At 40.8% G+C, this 23,791-nt stretch overlaps 2 protein-coding genes across 2 annotated transcripts in view; both read right to left on the bottom strand.

The window, feature by feature from the left end:
• meiob (meiosis specific with OB-fold) overlaps positions 1–9,000 on the bottom strand; it is a 187,976-nt gene extending 178,976 nt beyond the window's left edge. Inside the window, exon 1 of the mRNA XM_078937090.1 lies at positions 8,986–9,000. The gene's annotated coding sequence lies outside the window, so the exon portion shown is untranslated. The remainder of the gene's footprint in view (positions 1–8,985) is intronic.
• The window catches only part of fam20cb (FAM20C golgi associated secretory pathway kinase b), a 67,617-nt gene that overhangs the window by 19,553 nt on the left and 24,273 nt on the right, over positions 1–23,791 (bottom strand). The gene's annotated exons all lie outside the window — the stretch shown is intronic.

The following is a 23,791-nucleotide window of genomic DNA, read 5'->3' as shown; positions in this document are numbered from 1 at the left end:
ACTTTTTAATAAATAAGTTCCCTTATGCTAGAACGTGTTTGGAACATGCTACACATTAGCCATGCTAACCCTTTTAGCGTGTTCTCAATGCTCTTGTTAGTGACGCGCAAAAAAAACCTGTCAGGTTGTGTCCGAATTCCTTCACTACTCATTATATAGGGCGTTCGCCATTTTGTAGCGCTATCCAAATTTACAATTCGAAAATCGAGTGCCCTTGAAACTTCCCAGAAGTCTCTGCAAAAAAGCAGTGTGCATCGATGCTAACTGGAATGGCGAATATGGACCACAATGCATTGCGTCTGAACAATGTTTGCCAAAAAATAGTATTTAAATGTACTCTTTTAATAAACTAGTAACATTTTTATTTTCAGAAGACAGTGGATTCATAAATGATCATCGCTCATATCAATGAGATTTATAAATTTGTGGTATCGATAACATCATATTCGTCGTTGAAAAAGAAAAAAAAATTGAGAGCATGGCGTCCGAATTGCTTTTAAAATCCAGGGCACTACATAATCACACACTACAGTATATAGTTTTTTAGTAGTTAGGGGTTAGGGTGGGAATTCGGACACAACCTCAAGTGTTCTTTTTAATGCAGTTTTTGGTCAAAATCAAAAAACCGGTGTCGTTTTCTAAGACATAGTTTCTGCAGAGTGGCAGGAGCATTTATTGATTTTTAACACTCCAGCCACCATGTCAAATGTGTTCCAAATCTGCAGTGAAAGATTTTTACATTCGACAGACAAGTCACTCCTGGAATTAGGCTCACAACTAGAAACAAAAACAAGTTTACTTCCCCATTAAACTGGTTTACTTCTATCTGAACGCCTTCACTATTGCTAATGCATAAAGCCAACACGGTCTCAGGTGTGTAGCTCCCCATTAGATTTTTTTAAACATTCTTTCTTTTAAAAAAAAAACAGTTTATATATAAACTGTATATTATTAAGACTGAATCCTTTTTTAATTTTAATAAAAACTAAACTAATAATAAATTACATGAAATCAATTGTGACTAAAACAAATAATTATTGGTGGCTTAGTCAGCAATCAAAATAACCATAAGTAGCAGCCCTAATTAAGACAAATTGTGACTCATCGCCAACACTTTGCATGGATCATAGAAACGGCAAAAGATATAATTGCCACTACTTGACGTCTTGCTTTGAGTTGAGTGCCGTACTATATAAATACTGAATAAGTAGCCACGACCTCAGTTACAACAAAGGCACCGTTTTTTCCTCCTATGGGGAAGCACTTTAAAGAGGCTGGTGCTTTTGAGAACAGTTTTAAGGAAAGACCACTGCTACCACGTGAAAGGGGGGGGAAATTGGAAGAATCATCGATATACAATACCGCCGCCTGATTTAATTGAAAATTGTTGGCGTGGTCATGAATGTAGACCACAAGCCGTCCATATCCGGTGCAACCAGCCGCCTGGTAGCCTGTGGGTATGTAAAAAGTGGGACACATTGCAATTTTTAGACAAGAAACCCAGCAAGAGCAAAGCCCCAGCTCCCAAATCAAAGGTCCAAGAGGTCCAACCACAGGATTCATATCTGGGACCCACGTTGGCCGAAATCGTCAGACTGGCGTCTGGTCATTGCCTGGTCCCCGGCGGATGTCTACAGCCCTCGTCGACTGCTACCGTACGATTTCTAACAATTGAACAGCAGTGGGACGGCAGCATGGAGGCAGGGGGGCAGCAGGCCAAAATGAGACGATCATCAGACGATTTTGGGGACCTTTGAGACCCTCCTATCAGTCAATTGCAGCGCTGCTGCCTTCCTGCCAACAGGAAGCGGTAGCTATTTGTCAAAACAAATAGTCTGGTGGCGCTGCGTGTAAAAACGCGACCGGAGCCTCCCGATTTCAAATGTCGGCCACCTGCAGATATTGCTGAGAAACTTGCATTTAGGTCACCGCGCAGAAGCATTTTGATGTTTGAGTCAAAAAAATGCAGAGCGCTATTGGAACTGACCAAGACGTACTTGGACCTAGTCGTCCACAGGTGGAGGCATCAGAATGGAGCGGAGCAGAAAGCTTGTGCCCCGCCCAGCGTATTTTCTACATCACATATAGGATCTTTTTAAAACTACTTTTTTTTCCGTCTGCTCCTGATTCACAACCATTTGAACAAAGAAATCCTCATAAATGCAACTTAAAGCCTCATAACTGTCCTGAATAATTGGAAAAATGCCACAAGAACATGTCAAAAACACCCAAAACATTTTTCTTTTGAAAATAAGTGGGTCCTAAAGGTTCATTTCGTGGCAGGACATCATTCTCCTTTATAGGCCTGTGGATCATGATGAGCGACAAGAGTCCACACCATTCCTTTGACAAGTTTTTCATGTAAATACTTTATGAGGAGCACATAGGCACACATGGACCAAGCGCATGATGATCCCAGAGCTTCCATGCTGCCTCTGACTCAGTAAATCTGCAACCTCTTGTCACGAAAAAAACCTACCCTAAAGATGAAGCCATCATCTGGACATAATCTGAGAAAGATACACCTTTGCCTCTGACAGCCAGCCTTCAGACCTTATCTGTGCAAGAAGCCTCCTTCCAACGGCACATATCACAATACGGCACCTCCTCTTATCTCTGCACTCCTTTTTTCTGAGATTGTGTTTGCTGGGGGGGAGGAACCTACAAGACTGCAACCGCTGTCTGTCAGGTGGAGCATAAAGCGCTCAGAAAGGCAGTTTCTGGATGTGGAAAGAGTGGTCACAGACCGTGCAGGTTTGGAGAGGAAAAGCACCACAGGAGTCACCCCTGCAGCGCAGTAATATTCCCCGGGAACATCGGGCGGTTTCCTATTTCATTTCAAATGCATCAAAGCCAACAGGAAATCAGGAAAGGGTCCAAGTTTAATTAAATTTCCTCTGATTAAAAAAATGGAGCTTGGAAATGCAATTATGTATTGCTAAAATGCCTGATGCCATTCTCCCCCCCCCACCCCACCCCACCAGCAACTCGACAGTGGAGCGACTTAGAGGCAGAGAAAGGATGACCGGGATTTGTCAAGAAGTCCGGGATATTTAAAGTGAAACAGGCATGAGAAAATTCCCGGGGGGGGCGTCTAAAAGGCGAGTAATCTCTGTTACTAGAGCTGCAGTGGATGCGTGTCTCTGTGAAAGACAGATGATGAATTTCTCCGTACGGCAGGAAAGATGATCCCTAATTTGCACCCTTCAGTCGGCGTTCAAACAAACATCAGCCGGCTCTCCGAGCTGCACGCAGCGCTGCATTTTGATCAAATAATCACATTACACTGGCTCAGTCGCACCGGCTGTAAATGTACACAAAACTGATTAGTTCTCTTTTAAAGTAACATTGTTATAGCAGAAGGGCTGGAAGGAAATGGCAGCGTGTACGAGATGTGCTCACTTTGTAAGCCATTATTTTGAAAGGATTTTCAGCCGCTTGAACAGTTTCAGACGGATGCTCAGCGTCCTCTGCTTTTACTGGATGCATGAGGAGACATTTCTAAATACAGGAGAAAGTGAAAATACCCAAAGAGTAAATTAGCTCAACAAAAATTTATTATTATTATTTAAAACCTAATTTTAAACAATATTTAGTAAGACAATATTAGTTCTAACACATATTTGGAGATGCTCCAAATTCCCATTCAAGACAAATTGACTTTTTTTTTTTATAAAAACAAATATTGAGTGAACGTTACCAGTTTGACAAACAGTCAAGGCTGAAGTAACGTTTCCTTATTATTAAATTAACTTCAAAATCGCTTCAATGTATGAACATAGCTGTAATAACAATAAAGGAGAACGTGTTGTATTGCATCTGAGGTCCATAAAACCGATTTCTACAGATTTGGGGTGAGAAAAAAACAAAACAAAATATCAAGCTTTTTCTCTGAGGCAGACAGGATTAAATTAATTGAGTTGGAGGAGCTGAATTTCAAGCATTAAGACTTCTGTTTTCCTGCTCCTGTGTATTGTTAGATTAACCCAAAGCCTTGCCAGCTGCTATATTTCTACTTTATAAAGTGGCAAATGTTAAACAGCCACAAAAAAGCTGCAACAGCACCCATTTAAGGCTGATTGTGGATCAATTTCAATTATCCATATCTGTGCTAGCTGCACATTTGACTTCAATGGAGGAGCTCAAGTGCAAATTTGCTAAAAAAAAAACTAAAAAAAAGAAAGAAAGGGAAAAAAAAGGCCTTCCATTCACAATAAAAATCTCTACTGGATGATTAGGGGACAGGCCTGGCTGAGACTGATTGCCGTGGCCTTTCAAGAGCTATTCTGGCTTTGCTGAGTGTGCCTTCCACTCAGAATTGATCTATCGACCTCCCAGTCCAGTAAAACCCTGCATGGACCAAAAGGTGAATCGCACACACACACAGATAAATGTGCAGCCTAACAAGCATGTTTGTTCTTGATGACAAGATGGATGCAGCTTCTCTGAATTATCCTTGCATCAACAATAGCCAGTGGCAGACTTGCCCCGCGATCCAATCACAGGTGCCCTAATTGGAATTGAGCAGCTCATCTGTGTAACTGCAGCTCAGGTGAGGCTTAGAAAAAAAACAGAAAAAAACAGCTACCGGCTGCTGTAATAAGATGCAGGCTGATGCCTTGAGGTTAAAAGATAGTTATTCAGGAAGTCTCAGGGCTCACACAGAAGAGAGCAGCTGCTTGCAGCTGACAAATACAGCCATGAATATCTGAGGAGAAAGTGAGGAGAGCATAATCCCAAAAGAAGAGGAGCTGTTTTCTTTAGTTTCAAGTGTTCCTCCAAGCTGCACTCACTGCTTTTCCACTCAAAGCTCAGCTGCAATTTTCTTTAAGCTCACTCACCTACACTGAGCGTTCCGCTCAGCAGCAACGCTCACGGCCCTGACCTCAATGTGACTACACCCAGCTCCGTCATGGAGGCTCTCCCTTTGACTCCATGTCTCTATATCCACCTCGTCCAAGTAAGTGGAGTGTGCAGCGGAAGGCCCGCTCTTCCTGCTCCTTGTTTATACGGCGCCGGCATCAGAGCTCCGAGTTATGTTGCAGCATTATTTTTTTCTCGTGAGCCGTCTCTGACTGCTTTTATGGCAAACACGAAAACAGAGTTACAGCTTTGAGATGATCAGATTCTACAGTCATATTTAAGGACTTTCTTATACCAGGTTCTCCTGATCTACCACTTATCTGTTCCAGCATCCTGCCATGTCACCAAGACTTTTATTTATTTATGTATTTTTGATTTGATAGGGAAAATGCACTTTAGAGTTCCACTCCGATCTATTTTCCAAGCGTTCCCAGTTTTGCTGTTTTTACCCATTTAAAAAAAAAATTGTTGTTTTCTAGGACATAGTTTCTGCAGAGCGGCAGTAGCTTTTAAGAAATTCATCTCCGAGTTGTGGGCAGGAGCTTTGGCATTGAGAAGCCCCTTCTCCGCCCCACTGCTGAGCGGGTCAGGGTCCAGTGTATTCTCTATGTAACAAATACGATCTTTTCCAAACGCCATTTTTTCATCTGGTCCTGATTTACACTGAGTTGAATAAAGAAAAACTTAAAAATGCAATTTAAATCTTCATTATATATATAAATATATGTCCTCCATCATCAGGAAAAAAAAAAACCTAAAAGACTATAAAGTGCCAGACTTTCCAGTGGCTGGGATTTTGCAATTCGATTCCTACTTTTTTTTCATGCTAAATACGTTATCACCCATTTGCCGAAGTAAACACCTAATAAATATAAATGTTTCACAATCCATCGTGTTCTGATCCAGAAAACCTGAATGACATGACACATCGTTCAAACACAGTGCGTTGGGGTCTATATTTGCCAATCTAATGAGCAATGATGGAATCATTCGGAGACCCTGACAAAATGGCAAACGTCCTAAACAGTGCATCACTAGGGGAGAAATGAGTGAATCTGGACCATCGACTGTAAATGAGAACTGGACTGGTGTTCCAAACAGGAAGTACCCGCCGGTTACAAAAAGCCAACATCGCATAGACTTCTATAAGTAAACTTCTTCACCCTATTAGTCAGGGGGACTATTCTTGCTCTGAAACCGAATCAGATGGCTGAATTAAAGTAGGTGGTGCCTGCTGCTTGGCCCCATGTCCAACATTCACAGCATTTGATTGACAGATTTTAGACCAATCCCTGCTTACTGAGGTTGTCTGACTCCAATATGGTGGTGTCCATATGGTAGAGAAATGGCAGTTGAATGGACACGATTGACGTTTCGGACACATTTTGGGTTCTGCACCTTCGGTTCCTGACACTGAAGGCTAACACCATCACTCATAAGAAACACCGGCTCTGAAGATTTGCACGTAGAAGCAAAGAAGCGTTTGAGAGGAGTGGATGTGATGGTGGCCAATTCTACATGTCTAAGTGGGTGGATCTTTTTATTTAAAAAAACAAAGTCGATTCAACTCCTCGCACAAACCAAATAAACATCATTTCTTATAATTTAACGCTGAATTAAGTGATAGCTGCATGTAACACAGGGCTGGTTGTTTCTGCAAAATTTCCTTTTCAAAGCGATGATGTAAAACAAGCTGTCAGGGAGCAACAGACATTATGTAAATTTTCTTTTTTGAGGTTTTTAGAAAAGAAGTTCTACATTGGAGTACAAAGCAGTCACTATTCACCAGTTTGAGAGGAAGTTTTATTATCCTGAAACTGTAGGGAACTCTTCCAGGATGGACTCCTGAGGAGAAAATAAAATGAAACAAGTCTGGATAAAACAGAATGCACTGTCCATCTGAATAAAGTTGGGCTCTGGGGGGGGGGGAACCTTCAAGTTTGCAAAAGAAAATAAAGGCAACATTTGCAAGAAACCTTTGAGGCTTGCAGGATATTTGACTGAATGCTTTGTCCTTGAAAAGAGGAAACAACCAGTGTTTTTTTTTTAAATAACACGTGAAGATATCAGGCTTGGTACAAGAACAAGGTTCCTTGGAGCTGACGGTTTTGAGGTGTTACCAAGCTAACCTGACAAAGAAAAAAAAGCCTTACAGGGTTTCCTTTTTGAAGTTTTTTGGCTCTAAACAGTGTTTCTGTTCATTTTTTATTAAGATTTGTGTCTTTGGATGAAACTATTCCTGTTTCTTCCTCTTAAAACTTGCTAACTACCAGCCTGAAGATCCACGAGGATCTATCCCTTCGCTTCTCGGGCCATTTGTCTCCCGTTCTGTCTCACTTTGCCCGTGACCGGCGCAGCACGGGGGGAAACCGGGGTGCCGCCACGCTGAATGGAGCTGCGTGTGCATCAGTGCCTTTCATTATTCATGTCTGCCCTCTTTCTCGCAGCGGTTCTGCATTTTCCTCCTTTAGTTCCCTGATTCTCCCTTTGGCATTCCCCGCATGCACTGGCTTTTGGGTATTATCAGGTGGGCCCTGTGTCATCAGGCTTTGCTCACAACGTAAAGGGGAGGAGGAAAAACAAGGGATGAATAAAGCACTTTGTGGCATTGTGTGGCCATATCACTACTAGCCTCCTTGGCCAGAGCTGAATGTCACAAATTCATAGGAAAAAGAAAAAAATGTTTTCAAAATGGCAGCTTTTCCGTCGCTTTTATCTCCATAGCAACCATTTTCATTTTTGGTCGCCGTGATGTGACGAACATGTGTAGCTAATTTTTAGAAGAATCAGCAAAAGTAATTTTTTGCATTTCCTTGGCAACGGAGGTTTTTTGTTAACCACACCCATCAAATACATTATATATACTATACATACATCAAATACTGTATGCCAATTGCTTTGTTCCACTCGAGCCAAGGATTTATGTAATACATTTTTACAATATTCCGGTAGATAATGTGAAAGCATCGCCAGCTTGCTTCCCAATGATTTATAGAAGGTACAAAAGGTGTATTTGGAAAATTCCAGATGGAGTCCCCTTCAGAGATCAAAGGTCAACAAAACGTCAGTTTTTGTAGTAGAGCTCATAACGTTTCGAGTCTGTAGCAGTACAATTTTTGCCTAAAGGCACGGGAACAACAAAGAACTGCAAAAACAGTGGGACTGCTACGGTACATAAATATTTGGGGAGGCTCTGGGGCAGAAACAGGAGAGATAAAGCTCCAAGACCAAACGGTGAACAGTTTTTATGATCTCCTGCAACACGAGACGTAAATGTGTAACAATGATGTTAACGTTGCTTCAGAGGAGCTTTGTTCTGCATTAACTTGAGCCCTGCTTTGTCGTCAGAGAGCTTTTCACAGCTTTGTGACTCTTTCCCCTTTTCCACCCTGCCCCGAAAATCCTCCATTAAAGCCCAACCGTTTCTGTCTCAAACTGTTGACTTCACCTGACTTCTCCCAGGAAAGCAAACACACACACTCCCATCACGACTATGCCAGTGAGCTGCCTCTTTGAGCACAGTAATACTGCGTGAGCCAGTGTTGCTGCACGTTCGCCCAGCTCAACGAGGTAAACACACACACTCGTGGAGAAGGGAGCACATGCAGGCATCAGGAGATGAATATAATGTCAAGTCATTAAGTGTGTCAGAATTCCTTCACTACTTACTACATACCGCCGTCTCCATTTTGTAATGCTGTCCAGATTTACAATTACAGAATTTTCCAGAAGTGTCAGTGTGCATCGATGCTCACTGGCAAATATAGACCAATCCGTTGCGTTTGAACTTTAAAAAAAGTGTTCTAAAAATGTATTTTGCAGACAAACACACCTCAGAAATGAGGCTTTTCCAAAGTTCATCCAAGCTTCTTTCAGAACCAATGGACCGGAGGTCTCTGTACCAGCAGAACCCCCACAGCTGGAGGCCACACTATCCAAACCCCGGAAGAACCTCTCTGTGGCCCGTTTCATTGTCCTGCAGGCTGATCGGCCTGTTCCTGAATCGGACGCACTAATGGAATTATGCGGGGGGGGGGAGTTAAAAAAGAAAATCTGCAGGGAGTAGATCTTTGTCCGAAAGCAAAATCACTCTGGTGGACACGTGTTGTAGCTATTGTTCAGGCTTCAGTCAACAAGGCCAAGGCTGACACTGAAGAAACTCTGAGGCACGGAGTTAAAGCACCCAGAGGAGTTACAACCACCGCTCTAATTGAGCAGCCGGCAAGAGAGGAGGAAAAGCAGGAACTGCAGGCAGAGCTATTTCCAGGCAGGTCCTCTGCTGGGCGAGCAGGTGGAAAAGTGGAATTTCATCTCACACACAGACGACCTGCAGACTTCAGCTCTCATATAAACCTCTTCTTCCTAAAGAACTCGCTGCGATGCAGATGAAGTATCTCCAGGAGGGAGGCTGAGGCCGGAGCCGCATGACGATCTGGAAACAGCTGGATGTGGCACATCGACACCAGAACACAGCAGAGAGCCTCACATTGAAGCGATCGGCAGCCTGACCCAATGAGCTTTAACCGGTCCTAATGCATCGAAGTCCCGTCTTATGTTATTAACTTTGTCATAAACTCTATGCAGTCATTTAAAACCCATCAAGCGTTTTTCCTCTAAATTTGTTTTAAGCTGCTCCGTGTCTGACAAATTATTCAGGTTTTAGCTTAATGGAGGATTGTGGTCTCTGATTTAGGATTTTTCTTTGGAAAGGATCTAAAAATGTCCCCCCCCCCACACACACACACACACCCACACTTTTTGGCAGAAAAATAAAAGCAACGAAGAACAAAAAAACTGTTTCTGACAGTCTTTGCCAAGTCCTTTATACTTAAAAACTGAAACTCGCTTGAAACAAATTGTGATTTCCTCATGAGTTTTGCTTATTCCTAACATCTGCCAAGCGTCAATAATTTAGGGAAAGGAGGCAAATTACCCTGTGGCAACCACAGAGGACAGAAAGCTACAAGCAAAAGCAAAAAACAGCTATTTCTTAAATAAAACAGGAGGAAAGCAGATGAATGGTGGTGTAATGGTGACTTCCGGTGAAGGGGAAACCCTTTAACTTCCTGATTGAAGCTCAACTTAAAATGAATGGAGATAAGGAGTTGAAATAGTAACCAATAGTATGAATAGTATCCTTAAATAGTACCAATAGTATTAGTATGAAATGTGAAATGGTAGAAATTGGTAAAGTTACCTCAAAGTCCCGCTCTGATCATCTATTTATCTATTTTTAAATCGTTCCCTGTGCCCCTTTAATGATTGTCAGGCGTTTTTAGACAAAATGTTTAAAAAGAAATAAGTGTCATTTTCAAGGACATAGGAGCTGCAGGAGTTTGACCGTAACCCAACCCCCACTTCCCATCACCCATCCATTAAGATGCTCTCCCACTAGCTTACAGCTCAGACGAGGAAAACTATACATGGATCGAGTCGTCTGCAGGTGGATGCATCAGAATGCAACTGCGTTTGAAAATAAAGAAATTGAATAAAGAAATCCTCTGATTTTCTTTATGCATGTCTGGCATCATTAGAAACATGGCACAAGAAGATGTTAACACCATGTTGTTGCTTTATTAGCCGTAATGCAGGTCTGCTGTTCTGCTTTGTTGCCATTGACTGTATAGCAGAACTGGAGCAAGCAAATGTGCCTTCGCCATGATGGAACCGAAAAAGAGCTATTACCAGTGATTAGTCTGAGTCAGTCCGAGTCATCGTTTCTACGGCAACCACCCTCACCAATCAAGAGTGAGCTTGTTGAAAGGTCACACCCCTACCCCTTGGATTTAGGCTCGGGAGAATTTGTCAGTCAAACGCTTCAAAAGTTCGACTACTTTTATTGAGGCATCTGATTGGTCAGTTTATAACTTGAATAACTTGAACTACAGCAAAAAATATGAAAAAATGAGAATTAGTAGGAAGAAGAAAAAAAATGTATCAGAGCCAGAATGGCTTTTTTGACTAATAGAATGACGGAGTAACAGCTGAAGTCTATCAGACTGTGGCTTTTTGGAACCAGCGGGTACTTCCTGTTTGGAACACCAGTCCAGGTCACAAATACAGATGATGCTCATAGCTCATTTTTAAAAGGATTAGGGTTTGATGATATTCCTGCCAAAGTGATACAGTCTACTTAAATCTGGTTTTAATCCTCAATCCAAGTTCAGATTCTCATAATATTCACTTTTTCTTTCTTTTTTTTAAATTCCTCTCAGAATAGTTATGTGGAGAATCTAAACTGCCTTTAAAAGCTAGAGTGTGTTTGCTGCCTTTCTATACACAGCGTTATCCTACTAAAAAATGGATTTGTTGATACTTTAACCCATTTTTATTTTGAATTAGTCTACACAAAAAATCAAAAGTTATTAATTGACTGCAGTTTCTACAATTATTTAGAGTAAACACACTAGAATAAAAACAGTATCAGATGACTAAAAGCTTTTTTTTTTTTTTACTTGTGATTGAGTTTCCTCAGGAATGCACATATGGTAAATTGGAAATGAGGTTAGCCGCATTTTTCAAGGAGCTTGAGTTAATGGGAAGATAACTTAATTGGCCTCTAAATTAAAGCTCTGCATTCATCAAGTTGATAAGTGACTTTGATCAGGAGAAGTCCAAACAGGTGAAACAGTTGAGAGCAGCTTGTTTAAAGTCTTTCACAACTGAGCTTAGGTTATTCACTCCTGACACACAGCATCACACCACGTCTTAGATCCAAGTTTGCAATGAGCTTGCACACCCAGAGTGTCAACATTACAACACGTGTCCGTGCAGCAAACAGCGAGTCTCAACGAAAGGTAACCTCCCAGATCACAGACCTATTCAGTCATTAATGGAATCCGTGCGCAAGAGCTGGTGATCTAATGTCGTGCGTATGCCCCCCTCCCAGAGTCTTTCTGCTCCAAATGGCACCACAAGTATGACCTGGCTGCATGCAGATGCCACCAGATTGCTTCTGATTGCAGCTGAAGTCATCCTTCTTCTCTTCTTGTCTTTCATGTTGGCTACATTAGTGACAGGAGAGTAATCAAAGCTGCCATTAATGCTTGGCCATTTCCTCTGCCCTTGTCATGTAGGCCCACAGGGCAAAACTGCTCCTTCAGTGCTCTAAAAAGGAGGAGGGGGGGCTAAAACCACCCAGCTAATGGATTTTCCTCATTTCCTGTGGCTTTGGACTTGAAAGAAAAAGAAAAGTGGTGGGTAGAGTGGAGATTCGTTAAAAGTGACCAAACAGAAACCTGGAATCAAAAACCACCACATCTTTGCCCACCTCGACAGGTTTGGATTACATCTGTGATAAAAATGAAGAAGTAAACGGCCGGGGTTACAACAATAAAAACGTTAAAAACGACATTGATTCTGTCACTGGGTCAGAGCGCCACGCGCGGCGCTGAGCGCAGCCTCGGGATTGCGGCGCATCTGATGGATGCCGCTCCCTGAAGCAGTTTCCCTCCAAACATTGTCATAAAAGATGGCTGAAAGCATCCAGACTGGTTGTGTAACTCATGTCTTGGTGCTGCAAGAAAAAGCTCAGGTGTAGAAAAATGAAAGGACTCGGGCATGCGGCAGGGAAACATTGGAAAAAGGACGAACAAGCAGACAGACAAGTGCTCAAAGGTAATAGAAGGAACAGATTAAAGGAGAATTTTAATTAATTCCAAAGACAACAGAAGTCTGAAGACGCTTTCATTTTCACGTTTTGTACATATAAAGTTGATACGCTGCTAATCAATAGTAACTGAGTTTATTTGGCTAAAAACAGCTTTGATTCTTTTGTTCTTGTTCTAAAGTAAGTCACACACGAGCCTCAGAGGAGCTAAAACCGGAGCCTTTGCTGTTGTTGTTGCTCTTGTTCCAACCACACCCCTCAAGTTCTGGGTGTTAGTTCACCACCGCTTTATATTTGTGGAAATACAGCAGCAGCTGCACAATAAAACTGACAGCCAAGCCACAATTTATTACATTTTGTTTTGTTCTTTAACTTTCTAGTCATTTCATTTCTTCCAGACTTTGTGGCTCGCCGTTTTCCTCCTTCAGGACGGGAAGATTTCAGCTGAAGCCTTTCCCCTTTTTGGTGCCACAATGGGCCACTTACCAAATTCAACCACACGGTGTCCTGTAGCAGAAATTCCCGTGTTTTGACAGTTTTTCGCTCACCTGTACTTAACGGAGATGCCTAAGGGGGGTCTGGTGGGACCCTATACTTATCTGCAGCGCCTCACCTAATTCTGACGGAGTGGAGTTAGACGTGACTCTTCTGTCACAGAGTTCACAGTCGGAGCTTCTTTTTTTATTTTTATTTTTTTTATCTCCCGCCCGCTGAGCACAATTCAATCTAGCTTGTGGAGTTTCTTTAATCAATTTTAGCCTAAAATTACCCACCATCCACCAATGCGCCACTCCCTAACATTAAAAACTACGTCTGTGCCCCGCCGTTGCGAATTCGGGCGGAAAACTGCGCGAACAATTAGCATTGCACCCCCCCCCCCCCCCACACACACACACACACCCTTTAAAATTCTTTCATGTCTGGATTGAAATATGTTGCAGAGACAATTAGTTTAATTACACTGTTTGCTGGCTGCCTGGGAGTGCGCTGGCATGCCGCTCAGTCAGGATCTCGACGTGTGTGGGTTTGTTAGTTTTCCCCCATTTTGATTAAAAAGCACTCGGATTTAAGTGCCACCTGGCAACTTACAAAACCAAAAAAAATAATTAAAAAAAGTAAAGCAGATCACAACACGTGAAAACAGAAGACGAAGTCTTAAAGTGGCATTTAATGAGAAACAGCAGAAGAAAAAAAGAGATAGAAGAATGAATGGGAGAGGAAGCTAATAACTGATGGTCGGAATGAAAAGCTGGGTGGTGAGAAGAAATGTAAATCATCTGGGCACCAATCGAGGGAAGCCTTTGGTAGATAGACTTAAATGAAAGACGGGGGAACGGGGAGATCAAGGCCTGTGGTGATGTGACATCTGAACGCTGTCTCTGGTAAACTGTGGGTGGAGTATGCGGTGGCTGCTGATCGGTGGAGGGGAAAAAACAGTCCTGGGGATGGAAAAGGGGGTGCAGGAGATAATTCTATTTAATAAAAAGACATATGTAACATGTGCTTTATAATAAAAAAGGACCCTTTTTATTATTATCCCACAGTTTTGAATATAACACTAGAAGAGCAGACGTAGTACAGAATAGAAGTCTATGGAAATAAAATAAAACTAACCTCATTACACATTTATAAAAAAAAAAAGTGTCTGGAAATGTTTTTGTGAGGAGCAGAACAATAAAAATGGGATTTTCCAGCAGAGCAGCTGGAGAAGAAAAGGCTTCGGCAGATGTGCGACTCCATCATATCAGAAGGAGATGATGGGATGAAGGGTTTGTTGAAAGGACAGAGACCAGCGCTCTGCTCCAGCTTCCAGCTCTCCAAAGAGCAGAGATTGAAGGGCGTGTTTGGACGACAATGAAGTGATGGTGACGGGAATTAACGGGACGAGCAGACGGACAAAAACAGGGAATGGGCCCTGTGACGGCTATAAAAGACGTGTTGATACAGTACGATTTTTGTAAACTGTACTTTACCTGTAGCTTTTATTTTGGACGACTGCTTTAGTGCCCAACTATGGAGACACAAAATTGCAAGATATACAGAGTTATTTTACTCAGTCTGACACTTATATAGTATAAAACACATTTTGCAGATTTTGGAGTTGCATCCCCACAGCTGTTTAACGCATTTTATGCAATTCAGTTTAAAACCATTTCCAATGAAAATGGTATTTGTAGCATTTTTACGATGATTTAGGTCATAAATAAAGAAGATTAAGCTTAAAATTGCATTTCTTAGTATGTCTTTAAGTTGTTATGAATCAGGAGCATATGCATCTGCTCACAGGAATCTGGATCTAAACTGTACGGCTGGATAGCGCTGATATTGCTCGCCTTTTTTTCTTGCACCACTAATGTCAGGTTAGGGGTGTGAGGGGCTGTAAGCTAGTGGGAGAGCATGTTGACAGATGGATAATGGGAAGAGGGGCAGGCTTACTCTGCACCAACTGTCTCACCCACAACTCAGAGGTAAATTTCTGATAAACTACTACTGCTCTGCAGACACTAGGTCGTAGAAAACGACAAAAGTTTTTGGATTTTGGCTAAAAACGGCATTATCACACTTTGAAAACAGATCAAAAGATGATCGGACTGGGACTTTAAACATGAAACTTCATTTAAACTAAAACAAAATCAACTCTACTGTTTAGATTTATGGCAGGAATCTAAACTTTTCAGTATATTTGTCTTGGTTTTGCTTTGTTAGGTAGGTAGTTTCATTCAGCGAAACTTTCGAGGCTCTTGTAACATTAGCTGTATGTCTAACTTCGAAAATAGAAAGATAACTTGCATCCAGTCTCTTCTCCTTGAATCAGTTTAGCATCAAAGCAGGTAAAGAGGTCATTTCTCAGAAAGAGCTGTTTTTATAATAATTAATACATTCCTGAATTGGTTATCCAGTTTCTGACGTTATCCCTTTTATGGTTTAGGGTCAATGTTTCTTCACATCTACGCCGATCTATGAAGTCATCACTACAATATGTTCTGGGGCCTTCATCAAAGCGTTATTTTTATGCGAATTAGTAAGATAAAAGAGTTTGATGAGTTAATTACAGACAATAATCTTGATTTGTAATTAATTACAAGCTTTTGGCCATTTTTGAGTACATAAATAAACACAGCCAATATTCTGTTTTAGCGATTTGTTAGTGTTGTCAACCAAAAACAACAAGATTCACTGATACATCATGGCAGCTTTGGGCCAAATAACAATCCAATTCAACATAGGGGGGAGTTAATGAAGGGGTTAATCCTATTTCAGAGTAATTCTGCTGATTTTACTCACCTCTGCCATTAGAACTGTTTCAGTTTCTTTGACTTCTGTCAAATCCATATCAGTCAAAACAATTGTTTTGGTGCCAGAACCCAAATATTTGTCATCTTTGAGTATTTCCTTTTTTATTCTAAGCTTGTCACAACAGTCTGAGGGAAACAGACCGGATGAAAAAAATACAAAATCATCAGTTTGAGAGTGTTTTTGTGACAACTATATGGAGAATAAACGTAATAAAAAACAACCTTTTTGGTGTTTAGAGACATTTCTGAAACGTTGTAATGCAGCAGATTTAGGAGGACAGGTCACACATTTAGAGGTACCAAAGAATAAACAGAATTAAAGATCAAACTTAATGTTAGCAGAGGATGAAACGTATGAATCATGTTTCTTCTCCTTTTTAACGGACAAGAGGGATGGAGGTGAAATCATCGTGTTTCAAAGCACTTCTGCATCACAAAAAACACCAAATATCAGTCAGCCATTTGCAAACGTTGGTAAAGAGCGCTCTCGTAAAAGGAGGGAGAAAAATGCAGCGGCCAACTGGCAAAAATAGAGACACAAACTGCCACTTTGCTCCATCTGTGCCGTCACTCAGTTTCCAGCAAGAAAACCCTGCAGTATGTCTTCACGAAACAAGCCAACTTCTGTTCTGCTGCATAAAAAAAAAAAAAAACTGGCTTCTAATGCAGTAACTAATGGTATGCAAGCCATGACAGACATATGCACAATTAATTCAGAGAATTAAAGAAAAACTCATGGAAAAAAGAAGGTCTGCATACATTTGCATCTGTAATTCACAGCAGAGTTATTAAGTCATGGATCTAACTGCAGTTTTATTAAGGCTGTGCTGCTGAATAAAGGAGTGGAAACTCAAACAAACCAACTGTTTTTTCCCCCTCTTTCCTTTAAAAAGTGCTTTGCTATCAACAACAAGGCTTTATGAAAGGGAAAAGTAAGTAAAAGTGACATGAAAAGGAGTTTTTTCACTTTGTTTTTTTCAACTGCAGCTGACCAGGCAGCATGAATCATGCAGTTCCAAGAACTGCTCACCTGGAGGCGCTATTACTTGACCAAGACAGACATTAAAGCAAAACAGCTAGCCCAGCCAATAGGCCAGTTCAAAGATATGAATGCACTAGTGGGGGATCAGAGGTCAAAGCCTCATTGGGCGACAAACATGGCGACGACTAAGCCAACATTTTGCTTTTGTTAGACATAACTCATTCATGCTTATTCTAAACCTGTTTTTGTTTTTAATTTTTTTTTAAATTAAAAACGTGCGGTGATGCGGTGATGTGGTTATCGTCACACCCCTAGTCTATATTACTAGTAGAAGGCTAAAGGCTTAGTCTCAACTTCCCTTATGGGTTGATACGGGCTGTTTGCGGGTGAAATATGCAACGGGTAACCGGTTGGGGCACGCAGGTGAAAATATCAAGGTCGTAGACCGCTCAGTAACCCCGTAGAGAGAAAATGTTTGTGCTCATTTTTTCAACGGTGAATTGTCTGCGACAGGTCGTCGTGAACATTTATACAACATGCAAGGATGAGTAAGGGTGAAGTAGGTGAGACACAGGCATGTTATACACGTTTTCTTTTTTTTAAACCCTCTCTAAATCCTGCTCAAGGATCCCACAAGTGCTGTTCAAGTGATGAGAGAAATGAGAAACTACGCTAATCAAAGTTTGTCTGGACACTTGCACTCTGGGGCACTTGCGTATGACATACCGTGCATGCAGCGCTCGGTCAGTAAAGGTCCAGTACTCTCAGCGTACAAGAGGATCACCCGTGCGGGTGATTACATGAACCTACTTTGCAATGCACTTACCATACACAGAACAATGGTACTTTGCATTTTCAGTACATCCCTTAAGGTGGCCTTTGCAAGACACACCTGCGCTCCTCTTAAGATGCGAGCGACCACTCTTCTATGACCCTCTACAACCCAAAAACCTGCAGCATCCGTACGATCCTATTGCAGATAGCTTTGGCTACCCGCCATGATTACAGAGGTACCAATCTGATCCGAAATAGTGTACTAAAATCATACATCCCTAGCCGCTTGGAGATGATGTCACTGATCAGTCTGCCCTTTACTAACAATCGTTATGTTGGTGCTATTCCATTGCAAATGTTGGCTGGACTATACAATCCTTCAACGTCTATTCTGCAAGGAAACACAGCAATGACCTGAAAACGAGCCCTTGGCTTCTGCCATTATCGACTTCTAAACAGTTAGGAGGCCTTCACCTTTGAAAATACTTTTATTTTAATTTTAAAAATACCTGTTTCTTCCATTTTTGCACTTTTTATGTTTTGGCAACTAAGAAAACAAGGCGCTGAGATCTAGAGCTTCCTGAAAATCACCTCCACACTTTGGTTCCAGTAAAACGAGACCTTTGCTCTCAAATGGTCCAAAGTTCGTTTGTTCAATCTGCACCAGAGTTTGCTTAACTATTTCACTCCTCAAACAAACCCCATAGTGCCACCAATTACTGCGCCCCAACAAGCCTAATTGTGTTTATGTGGAGATTTTTTAAATATATTTCAGCCAAAATCCATTCAACAGGACAAATATACATCTGTCTGTTTGAGCTTGTAGCAAGAGTTCATGCTGGCCTCTGAAATGAGTTATCTGAAGACAGGACGGCGGCGAGGGCCACGGGGAATAAAAGGTGAAAGTCCTCTCCCGGATTACCCAAGGCGGCAATTTTAACGGATAGTTACACTCAATGATGAGTCGTCCACATCGTCCCCCCCCCCCAAAGTCAGCTCGTGCTTGGACGTGAACCCAGACTCCAAAGCTCATATTTGACTGAGTGCTGTGCAAACACGATAAATGCCTCCCTTCTCTTGATTATACCCCTCCTCCCAAGCCCTCCACTAAGTTGCCTGAGCCCACAGCATCACAGTTGGTAGGAAGGCACACTGTTTGGCTGCACACTAATCCAGGCCTTTTTGCCAAGCTGCTTTCTCCTCGCAGAGTGGAACAATACTTTTGCTCACTTTTTTTCTGAAAATAAACAACAAATCATAATCCTTTGGTGAACTCAAGCATATGGCCTCTTCTTTATCCTTTCTTTATCCACACTCGACTGACAATAATAATCTACAGGACTAGGCGGCTTGGAGAGGCCCAGAACATTCCCGACATTCAAATAACATTCTGTCACTTCTTCCCTTTTTCTGATGACGTCCCATCAATGATCTGGAGTGTCAGTGGAAATGATGAGGTTTTGTTAAGCTGCAAGATTTTGCACAACTCTTGGTAACATCTGACTGTTCAATGTGGCATCAATGCATCAAATGAAGATTTAAGAGAGGTTGCTGATGGAAAAATCAGTTCTACTATAAAGTCTTCTGGAGCTACGCCATAAAGTCAGTTTCTTAAGAAAAAAGACATCAGGATACTCATATGATGGTGTTATTTTTAACATGTAGCGTTTTAATCTCAAAAGTATTTCTTTATTTAAATTGTTGGACGAAGAAAAAATGCAGTTAGAAAAAGATCGTATCTGCGAAGTAGAAAAATATGCTGGGCGGGGCACAAGCTCCATGCTCCGCCCCTTTCTGATGCACCCACTTGTCGACAAAAAGATTCACAAACATCTTTGTTTCCTCGACTCAAAACCGTACGGCTGGATAGCTACCGTACTGCTCGCCATTTTTGTCGCACCGCTAATGTTAGGTCCATGCCAAATTGCAAACAAAAATCTTCTGTTTTAAAGACAAAACGTTCTAAGGATCAAATGAAAATACTGAATGTTTGCTTTCAAAATCTTTTTCTTGGGGTTCAAAATACAGTTTTGCGTTTGTGACACAACAGAGAAAAACGGACCAGAATGGTTGAAGATTGCAGAATCCTTGTAACACCGAACTGATCCAAAAACCATGTGTGCCTCCACGTGGAACAGGATGGGACCTTTCTTTTTGTTTTAATTACACAAAATGTTGGTTGTCCCTACGTTTCTTTCCCCCCTGTGCTGGGTTGGTAGCCCCTCCTTTGTGTTAGAAATATGAATCCTCATTTTATCCTGTTATCATTTGAGTTTGTTACGGGAAAAATCCGAAACCCATTAAGACGTAGATGTTTTTCTTCCTCTTGTGTAGGAGCTAAGACGGACAGCTAACGCTGTGATTTCTATTTCTTTTCGTTTCTTTTCGGAAAATTGTCAGATCTGCAATAAATGGAGGTGGTCTCCAAGAGTGTCTCAACGTCCTTTATGTCCTTGAACACAACGAAGAAGTGATCCGGTTACACAAGCACCGTCAAGGCAAGGCAGAGACACTTAACTATAGAATCTAAACCAATCAGCATCCACCCTCTTGTTTGTGATTGGCTGGTTTGGTGGCACATATGTCACGCTGAATCAGAATCGTCAAAACTGTCCGAATTGAAAATCAAGAGGAAGGGGAGAAAGCGAGATTCGATACAATACATTTAAGACCGTTGTGCCGCAAAAATGTATTTCAAAACCAAAGGAAAAGATTTTGAGAGCAAACTTTTAGTATTTTCATTTGCCACTCAGAAAGTTTATTTTTCAAAACTAAACATTTTGTTCACAATTTAAGTAAGTTTGATTTGAAGGCTTTGACTTTTGTTCTTATTGTGCAGCAAAATATATAAAAAATACATTTTTAACAAACAATGTCCTAGAAATTTAAGTTTTTTTGTTTTTGTTTTTGCAAAAAGGCATAATTACAACTAAAAGACCACTGGGAACACTTTGACAGTAGATCAAAGATGATTGGAGTGAGACTTTGGGATCATTCCAGTGACAAAGATCGGCTGCATCCCCACCACACTGAACCGATATGATCTTATTTCTTTTTTTTTTTAAAGTAAAATTAAATGCTTTCCTCCCCAAAACCCCCCTACTGCCACTGAGGTCAGTTTTAATTTGAAGACATGGGATTAAGAAAACACGAATTCCTCTACTAAAACTAGCAAAAATGTTGAGTTTTTCCTTCGTTTTCAAAATACAACACCCCAAATGGTCTCTATGTTTGTTCCAAAAAAATGTGCAGAGAGACTATCATCATTAAAGACTTCAAGTACTTCAAATGTACATCATGTTCGCCAAAAATCTTTCATTCATCACTAAAGTCTTGGAAAACTAAAAGGCAGACTTTTAAGATAAATATTGAACAAACTTTAATTAAGAACTGCTATAATTAAAATATTTTAATCAAAATAATCTGTTTCTGCAAAGTTATGTGAAGCAATAATTTTGTTATACATTTATCCTAAATGCCCTTCATGCAGTAAATGTTTGTCTTTTTTTTCCGGGTTTTAACATAATGATAAGATAACATGTTTGCGTTTCTCCTGGGTGCAGCTCAGAAAAAAAGGCATCAGTAAACCGTAATAAATATAAGTGTTTGACAAAGTTAAACCAAAAAGCACAGCAATTAAAATTAGAAAAAAAAAAAACTAAAGCTGTCTGGAGAAGCTTTTTTCCCGCCACTTCATCAGCCTGAAAACAAATTACACGCTGTCAGGACTTTTGAATGAAGAAATGCGCAGCAGAACACACAGCACGGCTTCATCCTTCATCTGGGAGAAATTCATGTTGAGACTTGGGCATCAGGAGCCTGTTATATTATTATTCTTTTTTTTAATCTTGCCATCGGAGGATGGATGCCTCGCTTGTTTTGACTCATTTTTGCTGTGGAGAACACATCAAGGCTTGAAGGGGCACGGGTGGATATCCTAATTTGGAACAGTAGGAGCGCAACTTTGGACTTTAATCCGGCGAATGCGTGCAGCAGATGTTTAATCTGCATCAGTGGTGCTGGTCAGGGGGGTGGATAACAGATGTGGTTCACACAACCTTTCACACTTTGACCTTTGCTGAGTCTCTGCTGTTTGCTGATTACAAGACAAAACAGTTTCTAATAGGAAAAAAAAAGGTTTTTCACACCAACTGTTCACCTGGAAGGCTGGAAGATGGCGAATAGAGGTAAAAGAACCGCAGCAAAAACCAGGGAGAGACCTTCCGATGCTGTAATTAAACCTGACAATCAGGAATGCTGGAGAACGACGGCTGAACATGGTGTTTTACCTCCTGCTTCATTACAGTCTAATGATCCCCTTCAGCTGTTTTTCCAAACACAACTTGTAAAAGGGATCGGTTTCTGCCATCAGGACAATATGAAGAGACGTGGAGCTTTGATGATTAATGAAGGTGAATTCAGAAGAAGAAGAAGGAAGATCACACGAAGGACCTGGAGCAAACCACACCAGGCTCCCATCATTAAGAGGTCTGCTGGCTTTGTGTGAATGAAACGACGGTTTCGGTGTCACAACTTCTCGTTCTTTTTTTTGTGTCTGGTTCTTGATTCAAACGATGAGGTGCAACGATAGAACAGACAGAGCAGAAGACGATGAAAGGAGCAGAAAGGAAAACAATAAAAATGAAAGAAAAAAAAAGATTTGAGTTTGGAGTTGATTTATTTCAAGCAATCAAACAAAAATACTAAAAAGTACAAACAAAAGACATATATATGTCTAAGATGATTAGTCATGATTGGACTGGAAAAAAAATAAAGTAAAAGAAATACAAATCTATGATAATTACTCTTAAATAAACGTATTTGTACTTATATGTAAAATATATGATACTTTCAATCCGTTGAATGTGTCTATTAGAAGTCATTTTTATCAGTATTCATTGTGTGTGGGGTCATGGGTCATTGTAATATTGCGTATGTTTTTTTTTATTTTAAATGTTAAAGCGCTTCGAGTTGTGCAAGGCATGACAAGTGCTTTTTATAAATCAAGTTCTGATTTAATTTGATCACTATTACATTTAGAAGGATGCGGAATTTCATTGCATTTAAATTAAATAAATAATTACTAAAATACCTTTAGATGAAAACCAAAATAAAGAACAAGGACCCCACATTTCATAAATAAATAAAAAAAGAACAAAGCTTAAAACAGTTGAATTTAGGAAACCAGAAATACATTTTAAAAATCCCAAATATCCAACTTTTTACAAATAAAACATTAAATTTGTGTTTTATTACATTGTAGATTGATCTAATAACCTGAAGTTTAATGGTTATATTATTTTAGGAACGGTTGTTTTCTGATTTTCATTGTTTATACCATATTTTGACATTTTTGCTTATTTTTTTCAAGCATGTTTTCTTGTGCTTTGCGTCCATTTAAGCACCGGAAGTATTTAACACTTAGTTTTGGTTCAACTTTGAGAGAAAAAAAAAGAGGCCTTTTCCTAGAAACTGACAGAACCCCATATGTCAACTTTTTGAACAGCAGCTGTGGAGGAAGGATTTTAGCAGAAAGCAAAATAAAACAACTTAAAGTCGGGGCAGATGGTGGGTCATTTTCTCAGATGCTCTCGGAGTAAATACAGTCCAGACAATAAACCGTTTCTTGGTTAATCCAGTCAGATTTCACCATCAAAGATTCACATGATGACAGATTTCCAAAACTACTAAACAAATATTTGTTGAGCCGCTGAGGCTTACGTTTACAAGTTCTGGTTTGCTTTAAGTTGGCAGTAAAAACCCATTAAATAAACCAAGTTATCAAAGACTGACACTAAATGAAGCCAAACGGGTTCCGACGTTGCTTTGAATCTCATCTTCAGTTGAATTCCTGAGCACGGAGGAGTGCTGGGGTTCATTAAGTTAGGGACACGCGACGCCGTCGTACTTCCTCCTTCTTTGTTCCCTGACTCTGGAAAGTCATGGAGAGCTGATTTCCAGCCACAGAACATCCTTAGTGCATCTGTTGTCAGAATCTGCTCCTCAGTGACTGTAGTGCTGTGGACGGTCAATCTGAACTGCTTTTGTCACTTTTACTGCCTTTGTCTCAACTGCCCTTATAGGTGGACACGGCCTTTTGAGAAATGGTCAAATCTGTACGAAGCATACGGGTGGTGACAAACCATAGTCGTAGACGGCCAAGTGAACCCGTAGAGCAAAAATGTTAATGGACGTTTTCTTTTACAGGCGTGCTGTGGACGACGCACTTGTATGACACATAAGGGTAAGTATGGGTGAAGTAGGGGA

This window comes from Oryzias latipes, chromosome 19, assembly GCF_053564925.1.
Source record: "Oryzias latipes strain Hd-rR chromosome 19, Olatipes_Hd-rR_3.1".
Classification (NCBI taxonomy): domain Eukaryota; kingdom Metazoa; phylum Chordata; class Actinopteri; order Beloniformes; family Adrianichthyidae; genus Oryzias; species Oryzias latipes.
This window is presented reverse-complemented; position numbering and strand designations above follow the sequence as displayed.